The 8176-nt window shown below is 44.2% G+C and overlaps 1 protein-coding gene and 1 long non-coding RNA gene across 2 annotated transcripts in view; one reads left to right on the forward strand and one right to left on the reverse strand.

Moving 5' to 3' along the window:
- Positions 1-8176, reverse strand: part of LOC102671395 (myocardin-related transcription factor B-like) — a 134923-nt gene that overhangs the window by 71330 nt on the left and 55417 nt on the right. The window lies entirely within an intron of this gene.
- LOC116186505 overlaps positions 7382-8176 on the forward strand; it is a 3588-nt gene continuing 2793 nt past the window's right edge. Inside the window, exon 1 of the long non-coding RNA XR_004151501.1 lies at positions 7382-7426. This is a non-coding gene — a long non-coding RNA (uncharacterized LOC116186505). The remainder of the gene's footprint in view (positions 7427-8176) is intronic.

Genomic DNA, 8176 nt, shown 5'->3' on the forward strand with positions numbered 1-8176 from the left:
TAGTGGAGGTCCGGGCAAATTGGCCGTACTTTATGTCACGCGGCGTAATTTACGCGTCGTTCGCCGCCTTTTCGCCGCGAGGTAATGAAATGGTAATAACAACGTTGCGATTCGGGGACGAGCCTCGGGCGGCCATCATTACGCCGCTAATGTGGGAAATTGTGGGCCGACGGGGATGGGGCAAGCGCCGCGGAACGTGAGACGATTTAACGCGCGTTCCCTTTCGTTCCTTTTTTTAATACGAAGTTTGGATTGGATGGATTGGACGGATCTTATTCGTATCATTGAAAATTTATTGGATCAGCTTGGAATAGATTGCTTGATTCGTGGCCAACGAAACTCGTTACGGACAATTTATATTATTTTAACTTATGTATGTATATATATATATATATATATTGGTCAGTCGTTGATATCACGTTAAATAAACCTGTTCATTATCGCGAGGTGTATAATGGATTCGTAGCCAACGCGGACAGTGTCCTTCGGCGTGTTTACCGTCAATAATGTCCCGCAGAATTTGAATCAATGTGAGCTTTGTTTGTCGGCGATATTCCAAGAATATCGGTTCTCTCTTGTGCCAAGAAAAATATTGTACATAATCGTACGGCAAGCATCAGTTTCAACGAATCTCGTCGATAACACAATCGTGTCATTTTCATTTTTTACTCTTATTATCATCGATCTTACGTACACGCGTGTTTTATTTAGATCGATTGACGAATTTCTCCATTTTTGCACTTTTACGACAGAAGAGCGGAGTCTCGATGAGCAATTCTCAATTTTAACGCTTAGCAAACATCTCGTAATAACGCTCGCCTAGAATCAGCCAACACAACAGCGGTAGTAATTGTCGCAATCTCAATTTACCGCATACCGCACAGCTCAAACTCATTATTCCTGTTACTCAGAAATAGGATTATCGCGGGGAGAGAGAGAGAGAGAGAGGAACGCATACCCGATCAAAGGTCTCCACGATTCAAAAGAAGATTCGAGAGATTTCCACCGTTTCGTAATAGGGATCCATTCCATCAAAAGATTTGTCAAATGGATGCCATTCAACAAATTGTTCGCCAGAAATAACAAAGAAAGACAAACGATCTTTAATCGAATCGAAACAAATATATATACACCCTGATCCCAAACTAATCATTTTAAATATTCTGTTTAAGGAGGAGTAAGAAGATGAGCCGATTCCTTTTAATTTAACCAAACTCAAAGTAGAATCAGAGGAAGGAAACGTATCGTAGACTTGAAACGATTTACTCGATCTTTCGTATCAGAGATCCATCGTCAAGAGGCGACCTTTTTAACGAAAAAAAAAAACAAAAAAAGCAGCAGTTGGAGAGGATCCAAGTCGAGGGATTTAATGTTCGACGATATCCATGAATGGCCAATGGTTTCCACTCGAGGAACGGCTCGAAGAGGAATCGATCGTCGCGAAATTTCGATCGCGCGAAGTCCCGGGGACTCGGATGGCATCCGGTTCGGCATCCGCTCGTCGAACGCGAACCGGTCAATTTCTTCGTTGAAGGAATTACACCAGATTTTATCTGGAAGATCTATAATGGCCGGGTGTTTAAAGCCGGGGGCTCGACGAGCGGAACGGCTTCGAGGAATTAAAAAAGCAGGAGCGCGCTCAGGATCAATGCCTTTTGTTTCCTCCTCCTCCCCCTCCCCTACCCCCGTCCAATGGCCATACTCGTGACGCGGCCTACCGCGCTTCCGCGTGTCTCGAGGCCCGGAAACAGCGGATCCAGCGCGATTATGGATCGACGCGTGATCCTTGGATCGCCTCTCTGGCCCGCTAAGGGAAGCTGACCGTATACGGCCAATTATGAAGTTTTCACTATTATATGGCTAGACCTTGAACCGTTGGCCGAGCTTTGTACAGTTTGATCGCGAAATTTTCCACTTCGTGGAAGACACTGGTTTGTAATTGAATCGATCGATTTTCTATTATAGAAACTAAGGACGAATGGTTTTCATTCTCCCTCTCTCTACGCAACTCTAACGTTGTTAAAAGAGAAAATGGAATGCGGATGATGGAGAGGCAAGTCTATGATGGGAGACAAGGTTATTAGAATTTACGATTAATTATTATTAATAACCTTTTCAACTCGTTTTTTCACAGTTGAAGTTACTTTAATATAATACACAAACGTATGATAATCGTAATATAAACGTCGTTTTAATAAGTAATTACTTTCTCGATGCACATCATTTAAATAAAAAAGGAAAAAGCAATAATGTAGCTTCAATTTTTCAAATGAATTTATATATTTATAAAATCGGAAACAAAATTGAATATTTCTTCCAAGCCAGATGGCAACGTGGCGGCATTTCGCCTCTTCCTCTCTCTCTCTATATATATATATCACGATAAAATCGAATAAAAGAGATCCTTGCGAGAGATGAATCCGCGCCGGTTAGAAGGATAGGCGGCTCGTTACGGGCTTCGCGTTGGGAATGACAATATTTCCAGGTAGCCAGTCCTCGTCAGGTGTTCGGAGTTACGATAACGTCTAATAACAGCAGCGATGGAAGTCGGCACGGACCGGTGCAACAGAGACAACGAGAGGAAAAAGAGAAGGCCAGCGCGCGGCTCCGTGACACGCTGCATCGGGCCAGGTGGCCGACCGATTTGCCGCGACCACAATGACGCGTGGGCCGTGGAATTGTCCCGCGTCCGGCCTTTCTACCCTCTCTCTCTCTCTCTCTCTCTCTCTCTCGTCTATCCTCGACACATGACGAAACCGACCCGTGAGAGATCTCTCGGAGAAATTGCATCGAACGTTACGCGATCGCATTTGATTTACGATTATTTTCGTGCATTCCATTTCCTGTTGTTGGATCGAGAGAACTCGGTTTAAAATCGAAACTTTAGCGGAGATTAGAACGAAAGAGACGTGGATATATATAAAATCGATATCGTCGTCGACAATCCTTCTCTCGACGCCATCGAGATTAGGCGTCGTTCCCTGGCACGAACGCGCGCGGAAGGAAGAGACGGTGTCCCGTTCAATTCGTCGCGCGTGGGCGTCGGTCTAAGAAACGATTCTAAGCGTCGTCACCACTCGGTCAACGGAGTTCTTTGGCTCTCTCGAAGCCATCCCTCTCCAAAGCCCCCTCCTTCCTTCTTTCCCAGCCCGCCCGATCGGGCAGCCTTGATGAATACCAACGATCGTCACTTCCTTCCTCCCGTGTCAATGTGTTCTCCCGTCGCAGTGGCTGTTGAATTTCAATTCAACGTGCCTCCTTTCGATGCACGAATTCCTCCCGCTTGTCCGATTCTAATCTACTGCTATTATATTTCGATCGAAAGAAAGAGAAAGAGAAAGAAAGAGAGAGAGAGAGAGAGAGAGAACGAAACGAAAGAAAATTTTCGAATAAGATCGAATTCGTTTAAAATCAATATGTTAATTTACATAATAACGTTCACCAAATCGATCAAAATGTCTAACCATACGTATGAATTGCAAACAGCTCGTTCGTATAAACCGAGTTCTCTCTATCCAACGTCAGTTACGAAGAAATCCGGTAAGATATCGTTTATCAAATATCAAAACCTCTGGAAAATTGACCAGACACATCAGCGAAGTTTAACAAGTTTTTAAACACTCGAATTAAACGATCTTTAAAGAGTTTTAATAAATTTTATCGGGAATATGTAATACATCATCGAGCAACGTACTCATTTACAACTTGTTCAAATAAGAAAAGGATTTAGCTTATTTTTCGAATCCATTGCGTGGAAAGTACTACTAATACTACTCTTAACCACCACGAAATCAAGTGTTTCGATACTTTCGAATCCGAGTCGAGTACAACAACAAGTTTCACTTTCCAATTTTCAATTACTCGACAATCGACAAAGCGTCGTTGAAACTATCCTTGCTAAAGCGTAATCGTTTCACGACGTTTCGAAACAAGTGTGTTATACGAATAGAAACAAGTACAAACCCGTAATAAACCGTAACAGTTTCAATGTTAAGAAAGATTCGAATCTTTCGCAACTGCCTACTCCCACGTAGTCCGCCGTCCCATCATCTCCACCTCCGTTACCCTCTCTCGTAGGAAAGTCGAGGAGAGAAAATAGTCGGCGCGATTGTCGGTGGATTGGCACGTGGCTCGTCGCCGGTCCATTATAAAACACCGTGTTACGTGCGTGGGCCGCGCGCGTAAGCATCGCTAGGTGTGCGCGTCTCTTTCCCTCTCTTTTCCCTTCCTTTCTTTTTTCTTTCTCGCGCGAGCCACGAATGCACACGCACTCGGCTCGGTCGCAAGGATTTTTAACGGTGACGAGGCGGCGGGCCGCTGTGTGCATACACGTATATACGTGTGTGTGTGTGTGTGTGTGTATATATATATATATACGCGGCGATTTCAATGCGATACTTTCAGCCGTGGCTCCGATTCGACATATCTCGATCCGGTTCGCCCACGGTGGACCCGGAGCCACGTCGATGGGTATGAATATGCAACGATAACGCGCGCGATTTATTTATAAGTATGACGCGGGGATCGATCCCTCGAGGTGGCAGGCGTGAAAAATCGGCGTAATATTATCAAAACGCTGATGTTACGAAACCGATGGAAAGCGGCCCGCGCCGATATCACGGCCGGGAACTCGACGTATACGCTGGTGGAATCGATTAATCTTTCGTTTTTTGGACGAGAATATAAGAGTGGATAGGGATTGGATGGAAATTTTTATTATTATTATTATTATTATATATAATATAATCGCGTTGTAATCGAATTTGTTAAGGAAAAAGGTAACTCGGATAAGAAGAAATAGATGATAAAAAATTTTAAATTCTAAACGGTTATGGATTTAAGGCGAAAGAAAGGATTATCTCGTCGACGTAAGTTCGAAGGCTCGTCGAAAGGAATCAAAGAATCGAACAATCAACGTTTTCGAATAAATATATATACGAGACATGCAAGATATTACAAGATTGAATTCTGTATTGGATACGTGGATCAGAAAAACTTATTTCGAATCTACTTCAAACATTTCCACGTAACTCCAAATCCCGATCGAATGTAATGAAAGAGTCCGTTCGAAGTGGTCCACCCTGTACAGGGCGGCGAAACGTGTCCGCCTCCGATTTTTCCCCGCTATTTTTCGCGCTATCGTATGAATTGTGGAGCAGTGGGGCCGATTGGTTATCTCTATTCGCGTTCCAAGTTAATTCGAGAGTGCACGCGCGCGATAAATTAGATAGAACGGAACTATTTCTCCGATCCGAGAAATCGATCGCCGCCCGAATTTATGCCCGACACGTGTGGGATTATGAGAGCCTTCCCTCCTCCTCCTCCTCCTCGTCTTTCTGGCCGCGTCGTCTTTTCTGCGATCGGAATTCGCGCGGATGGAAGAATCTTTTCAGAGAATCAAGGATCTGTCGTGGCGGCGCGTGGTAAATCAACCGTCTCGAAATGGAATGGCGATAAGTTAAGAGGGACTCGTTAAAATTCGAGTAAGTTTGAGTTGTACACGTGTAACGTACACCGTGTGTTCCACTTTTCACGTTGGATAATTTTATCAAAAAGTTGTTCGGCGAGAATGCGGAGGGAGAAGGATTAGTTGCAGTTGTACAGCGAATCGGGGAATTTTTAAGGAACGAACGTGTAAGAATGTGTATATATATATGAATCTTGTATTGCCAAGAATAGATGGAGCCTTTAGGAATATTAATTCGACGATAACGATTACTCCTTCGATATTGATGCCTATTTCTACATAAAATTTTTTTCTTATTTAATGATGGAAAAAACGTTGGTTGGACACAGAGAATTTGCACTCGAGAGAAGCATCGGGGAAGTGTCCTAAGTGAAATCGTCAACGAGTCGCCTCCATCGGCGAGTTGAACGCGTGGTCAAGAGGTAACGACTCGGCCTACGCGCCTCCTCTCCGATTATCCGCTGAATAATTCGCGCCCTTTCGGCGGAACTTAAACTTTGAAATCTAGGGTTTCACTTCGCGTGGACGAGAGATTACATTAGACACGGTTCCCTCGTGCACGAGGCCGTAAAAGCCGCTTTTACGGCCGTCAAGGGGCGAGAAATTTACGATTCTGCTTTTTATTTAATTAATTTAAACGAAAGATCGACGTAGACACGAGTAAGAAAAAGCAAAGAATATCGCCATTCTATTATCGGATTGGATTGGATTTTTCACGAAAAACGTGTCGAATCGTGCAAGCAAAATTGTATTCAAAAAGAGATATATATATATATACTTTCAATCGAAATCCTCTTCGAAACGGGTGAATAGTATTCGAATATTTTCGTGATTCGCCGTACAAGATGGTTTCCTAAGAGGAAACCAGGAGATATCGCTTTAATCGACGGCGGGGCCAATTAGCCGGCCATTACGAAATTCGTTTGGTCGGTGAAGCGGTGAAAATGTTGGCCGCCACGAGTTCTTCTTTTCCTCACATGTGAGCGGGCAAAGACAAAAACAAGCTGGACCGCTGTTATAATGGAAAATAAGGCTCGTCGCGTGGGACGTTTCATTAATGAAGATGTCTCATTAAGCGGCTCCTCGAGCGCGGTTAAGTCTCGAGGTTATCGGCTCGCCACTGGCTGGAAACGAGGTCTTTTCTCGGCCCATGCCGCCCGGTATAATTTTGACATAATTTTCCATTACGAAACTCTCTACGCGCATCTTTATGGCCCCTGCTCGTTTTCGAATTTCGTTGACCCCTTTCGTACCCCTACGACCGATAATTACACTTGCACATCGTGTTCCTCGATTACTTAAATTACCGAATGTCTTAATCGCGGATAACACGGAATCGTTCGAATTGGTTAGATGATCCTCGCACGACCCGCTTCCTCTCGGAATTTTTTTCGAGGATTTTCGATTCCGCGTGGAATCTCGAGGCGCCTCGAGATGAAATTCTCTTTCCTTTCCTTTTTTCTTCTTTCTTTTGGAAGAAACGTGTTCCCCACAGCGTGGAATGTCGAAATTATTGCACCGTATGGGCACAATGTTTGGCATACGCGATAAAATGTCGTAACGAGCCTCTTACTCCTGTCAGAACACCAGTTGTGCTCCGTGTTATTAGCGGAGGGAAAAAGAGGAGAAATTTCAAGAGGATTAATAACGGTTAAAACGAGAACAAGCTTATAATACCAAATAATTAATTATTTTCGAACGAAAATAACGAAACTTTGTAGTACACGCGTCCTTATATATATATATATATATATAAAGAATGTATAAATACTTCGAATAACATAATCCGGTAATAACAACACGTTCAATCGTCGACACTCGAAAATCAAAACATTTCTTATATCTCTGCGAAACGTTAACGTATGTAAACACAACATTTACGAAAACAAAACAAAAGTCGAGGAATTGCGTAGAATCACGGTCGAATCAGTGTAACGTCGACCGTGGAACGCGATGGAGGTAAATTTTATACGTTAAAATATATTATACATTTTATACATTATATATCAATCTTATTATATTATTATATTAAGATCCACCGTGCCCACGTTCGAGGCCTATCGAACCATCGAATCGACCTTAAATTACACGCGGTTCCCTCGTCGAACTCGTCTCTCCAAGTCTTTTTTGAGTCACACCCGGGTCCAGCCGCACGGACATAATAATGGCGTTCTCGCGGAGGAAGAGAGACAACTTAGATTCGCGAGAAAGAGAGAGAGATACCGGGTCCAGGATGGAGGAGCGAGACAGAGAGAGAGAGAGAGAGAAGGATACTCGGTCTCAAATCGGCCCGCACCCTTCTGCCAACAGAATTTACGATTGTCCACGCGAAAGCGTAGGTAATCGTCGATGATATCACCGTTATAAATAGGCACGCCTCCTGTCCCCCGTATATTTATACCCGCGCGCACCGTATACACCTACCTGTCCACGCGAATATTCACGCGCGCGATTCCTTCTCCCCCTTTGCCCATGGTGGAGTGGATCTGACCGTGTACACACGTACACACGTACAGGTGTACAACTCGTGCCTCTCCTCCTGAATAGCGAGGTTGGAATTACGGGGGCAGCTGCCCACCGGGGAGCAAGTTTTCACCGCCGGGAAACGCCGTGTTCTGGATATTCCGCATAGCGCCGGTTTTATCCCCGATCGAGGGGGCGAGAATTCGAGTCGAGGGGGGAGAGAGAGAGAGGGAACGAAAGAGTTCG

Source organism: Apis dorsata, unplaced genomic scaffold (genome assembly GCF_000469605.1).
Source record: "Apis dorsata unplaced genomic scaffold, Apis dorsata 1.3 scaffold_42, whole genome shotgun sequence".
NCBI classification, from domain to species: Eukaryota; Metazoa; Arthropoda; class Insecta; order Hymenoptera; family Apidae; genus Apis; species Apis dorsata.